At 42.8% G+C, this 5,034-nt stretch overlaps 1 long non-coding RNA gene across 1 annotated transcript in view; it reads left to right on the forward strand.

The window, feature by feature from the left end:
- LOC119472853 overlaps nt 1-5,034 on the forward strand; it is a 25,591-nt gene that overhangs the window by 19,280 nt on the left and 1,277 nt on the right. The window lies entirely within an intron of this gene.

Raw genomic sequence — 5,034 nt, forward strand, 5'->3', positions numbered from 1 at the left:
CGCCATTGCTCTCCAGCCTGGGTAACATGAGTGAAACTCCGTCAAAAAAAAAAAAAACAGCTGTTTTAAAATCTTGGGCTGCGCACGGTGGCTTACACCTGTAATCCCAGCACTTTGGGAGGCTAAGGCGGGCGGATCACCTGAGGTCAGGAGTTTGAGATCAGCCTAGCCAACATGGCAAAAACCCATCTTCTACTAAAAATACAAAACATTAGCGGGGCGTGGTGTTAGGCACCTGTAATCCCAGCTACTCAAGAGGCTGAGACAGGAGAATCGCTGGAGATGGAGGCTGTAGTGAGCTGAGATCATGCCATTGCACTCCAGCCTGGGCAAAAAGAGCAAAACTCTGTCTCAAAAAAGTAATAATTAAATAAAAATAAAAATCTTGTTAAGCAAAAACCGGAACATAGAGGTGTCTTAGATGGGGTGAAAAGAATATTGGGACAAGGAGGTAGGAGATTCTGTGATGCAAGCAGACAACTTGTTCTCAAGTCTGATGCTTTGACAGTCTATCAGTTTGGTTTTTATATACTTACCTTTTCAAAGAAGTTTATGTAATATATATGTACACACATATGTATATGTATGATCTATGAATTACCAATATTTTGTTTTGTGAAATAAAACATACTTCGAAATCTGGTTGGAGGGCTGAACGCAGTGGCTCATACCTATAATCTCAGTATTTTAGGAGGCCGAGGCAGGTGGATCATTTGAGGCCAGGAGTTCGAGACCACCCTGGAAAACATGGTGAAACCCTGTCTCTACTAAAAAATACAAAAATATGTGGTGGCACAAGCCTGTAATCCCAGCTACTTGGGAGGCTGTGGCACAAGAATCGCTTGAGCCCTGGAGGCAGGGGTTACAGTGAGCTGAGATCATATGATTGCACTCCAGCTTGGGTGACAGCAGGAAACTCCGTCTCAAAAAAAAAAAAAAAAAAAGAAAAAGAAAAGAAAAAAGAAATCTGGTGCAACAACTCAAGTAAGGGAAAATGTGATGTATGTGAACTATACTGCTATTACCACCAAACAATACTTACAACCAAAATGTCCGTTTCAGAAGATATGTGACTAGCAGTGCCTTCTTCAGGCTAAAGGGCAATGGCACCATCACAACTCACTGCAGCCTTGGTCTCCCAGGGTCAAGCAATTCTCCCACCTGAACCTCCTATGTATCTGGGATTACAGGCACACACCACCATGTCTGGCTAATTTTTGTATTTTTTGTAGAGAGCGTTTCACCATGTTGCCCAGGCTGGGCTTAAACTTGTGGGCTCAAGCAATTAGATATTTGCATCCAGAGGGCAGAGGGTCAGGACTAGATATACAAATTTGAGAGTCACTGCCATGCCCAGATTATGGAGGATGAGCTTACAAAGGAGACAGAAAAGCCCAATATGTAGAAAGGAAATCAGAAGTGTAGCATTACAGAAGTCAAGTGAGAAGAATGTGTCAAGCACTCTGTGGACAGCAAATACATATTGGGCTTCTATTATGTATAAGGCCTTGTAAAATTAATACTGCTACTATATATGTCTGAGGCCTTAAAGAAGCTATGCCTTGATTCAGAGGTTTTTTTTTTCCCTCAGTCCAAACAACATTCACTTCTTTCTCCATTCCCAAATCAATTTGAACATGAAAGGTCATTTTTTTTTTTTTTTTTTTTTGAGATGAAGTCTCACCCAATCACCCAGACTGGAATGCAGGGGTGGGATCTCAGCTCACAGCAACCTCAATCTCTGGGGTTCAAGTAATTCTCCTGCCTTAGCCTCCCGAAGCTGGGATTACAGATGTCTGCCACCATGCCTGCCTAATTTTTGCATTTTTAGTAGAGACAGGTTTTCACCATGTTGGCTAGGCTGGTCTTGGAACTCCTGACCTCAAGTGATCCACCCACCTCTGCCTCCCAAAGTGCTGAGATTACAGGCATGAGCAACCACACGCGGCCATGGTCACCATTTTTTAAAGTTCTATGTTCTTAGGCTAAAAGAAAATAAACTTCTCCCCAGCTCTAACAAAAGTGTTCATATTACACCTCTCATACATCTCCAGAAAACAGCTTAGTCAACCTGAAAATGTCTCATTATTGGAATACTCTAACAGGTTAACTATAGATATTGACAGTAATAGCTCCTTCCAGGCTGGGCGCAGTGGCTCAAGCCTGTAATCCCAGCACTTTGGGAGGCCGAGGCGGGTGGATCATGAGGTCAAGAGATCGAGACCATCCTGGTCAACATGGTAAAACCCCGTCTCTACTAAAACTACAAAAAATTAGCTGGGCATGGTGGCATGTGCCTGTAATCCCAGCTACTCAGGAGGCTGAGGCAGGAGAATTGCCTGAACCCAGGAGGCGGAGGTTGCGGTGAGCCGAGATCGCGCCATTGCACTCCAGCCTGGGTAACAAGAGCGAAACTCCATCTCAAAAAAAAAAAAAATAGCTCCTTCCTACTTTTAGTATTATATCAAGATAGCTACACAAGTCAGAAACACAAAATGTCAGAAATACTCAAAAAAGATCCTGATGGATTATAAGCTCCATGAGGGCAGATAATCTGTCTTGTTTACCCTGTCATCTGACACATAACTTGCATTTAACAAATATTTAATTTTGTTTTAGTGAGCCAATCTTCAGCATGCTAATCCTGAATGGAGACCCCAGTCATAGGATTACTGTAAGGATCAAGTCAAAGAAAATAAAATAAGTAAAAGCACTTTACTTTGACACTTTTATAATTGCAGACTTGTTTTGTTTTGTCTTGTTTTCCTCTTATCACCCAGGCTGGAGTACAGTGTGGTGATATCAGCTCACCGCAATCTCTGCCTCCCATGTTCCAGTGGTTCTCCTGCCTCAGCCTTCCAAGTAGCTGGGATAACAGGCACCCTTTACCACCCCGAGTTAATCTTGTACTTTTAGTAGAAATGGGGTTTTACCACGTTGCCCTGGCTGGTCTTGAACTCCTGACCTCAAGTGATCCTCCGATCTCAGACTCCTAAAGTGCTGGGATTACAGGTGTGAGCCACTGTGTCTGGCCCAATTGTAGACATTTTTAAAAAACATCTCAGTATCAGCATTCTGCTGAGCTAGGTATTCTATAAGGACTTATTCCAAGTGAACATGCACATTAGGATACTGTAAAAATGGAGAAACAGAGTCAGATTTATTATGTACCTTTTTTTTTTGTGATAAGTACTGTATATGTGTTAATTTAACCTTGCCCAAAACCCCAGGAGACATTCTCTTCTACTTGCAGATGAGGAGACTGAGTAACTTGCTGAAGGTCACATAGTTGGTAACTTCCAGACATGTGACACAAATCCAAATCTGTATGACTCCTTAGTAGCCCATGCTGTTTGCCCATAGCAATGTCTCTCAAAATTTTTCATGAAGTAACCTTAAATTGCAAGAAAAACCAAAACATATTCCCAGGGCAGTTTGGGAGGTTATGGAAGTATCCTATTTAAGCCTGATGTGTCTCTGACCTCATGCTTTTCTCTTAAAATTTATTTTTATATTTGCATTTTACACCACTTTTAATTAATTAATTAATTTGAGACAAAGCCTTACTATGTCACCAGGTTGGAGTGCAGTGGCCCAATCTCAGCTCACTGCAACCTCCGCTTCCTGGGTTCAAGCGATTCTCCTGCCTCAGCTTCCTGAGTAGCTGGGACTACAGGTGGGCGCCACGAAGCCCAGCTAATTCTGTATTTTTAGTAGAGAGGGCTTCACCATATTGGTCTGGATGGTCTTGATCTCTTGACCTCGTGATCTGACCCCCTCAGCCTCCCAAAGTGCAGGGATTACAGGTGTGAGCCACTGAGTCCGGTCTAACCCACATTTTATTAATGTTTATTTTCTTTTTCAAAAAAAAAATTTTAAGGAGGAACAAAGGCATGTCTTATATGGTATCTTTTTCAAAATTTTAAATGATTTACCCACATTACACAGATGCAATGTGTGTTTAAATGTAAGCCATTTCAAATGACTTATCGAGTAAATCATTTAACTCCTACCTCCCTAAAAATCTTTTTTGAAAAAAAAAAGTGCTAATACAAGAAGGTGCACCTTCCATATTTATCCCATAGCTTTGTTTAGTTCCTAGTGCCTGGCTTCAAAAACCTGGATCCCAGTTTGAAAGCATCACTACAGAAAAAACTGCATTAAAGACATGTTTTTTTGTTTTGTTTGTTGGCTTTTTTTTTTTTTTTTTTTAGACGAAGTGCCCCTCTGTCACCTAGGCTGGAGTGCAGTGGCACAATCTTGACTCACTGCAACCTCCGCCTCCCAGGTTCAAGCAATTCTCTGCCTCAGCCTCCCACGTAGCTGGGATTACAAGCACCCACCACCATGCCTGGTTAATTTTTATATTTTTGGTAGAGACAGGGTTTCACCATCTTGGCCATGCTGGTCTTGAACTCCTGACCGTGTGATCTACCCGCCTCGGCCTCCCAAAGTGCTAGGATTACAGGTGTGAGCCACCACGCCCAGCCTAAAGACATTTTAAGAATGATGATGAAGGCTGGGCATGGTGGCTCACACCTGTAATCTCAGCACTTTGGGAGGCCAAGGAGGGCAGATCACAAGGTCAGGAGATTGAGACTGGCCTGGCCAACATAGTGAAACCCTGTCTCTACTAAAAATACAAAAAGCCGGGTGTGGTGGTGGCCGCCTGTAATCCCAGCTACTCAGGAGGCTGAGGAAGAAGAATTCCGAGTAGCTGGGATCATCGGTGCACGCCACCACGCCCAGCTAATTTTTTGTATTTTTGGTAGAGACAGGGTTTCGCCATGTTGTCGAGGCTGGTCCCAAATGCATGAGCTCAAGGAGATCTGCCTGCCTTGGCTTCCCAAAGTGCTGGGATTACAGGTGTGAGCCACCGCACCCGGCCAGCCTTTTTTCTTTTATCAGAATTGATATTAAACTACATGCTGAGCCTCTATGTCCTTATCTTCCTTCTGGCATAACTATGGCCATTTGAAATGTGTGGGGTTTGCTAAAGTGCTCAACATACTTTTTTCCCTTTTTTTTTTTTTT

The sequence above is a fragment of the Cebus imitator genome, unplaced genomic scaffold, assembly GCF_001604975.1.
Source record: "Cebus imitator isolate Cc_AM_T3 unplaced genomic scaffold, Cebus_imitator-1.0 Scaffold121, whole genome shotgun sequence".
Lineage (NCBI taxonomy): Eukaryota > Metazoa > Chordata > Mammalia > Primates > Cebidae > Cebus > Cebus imitator.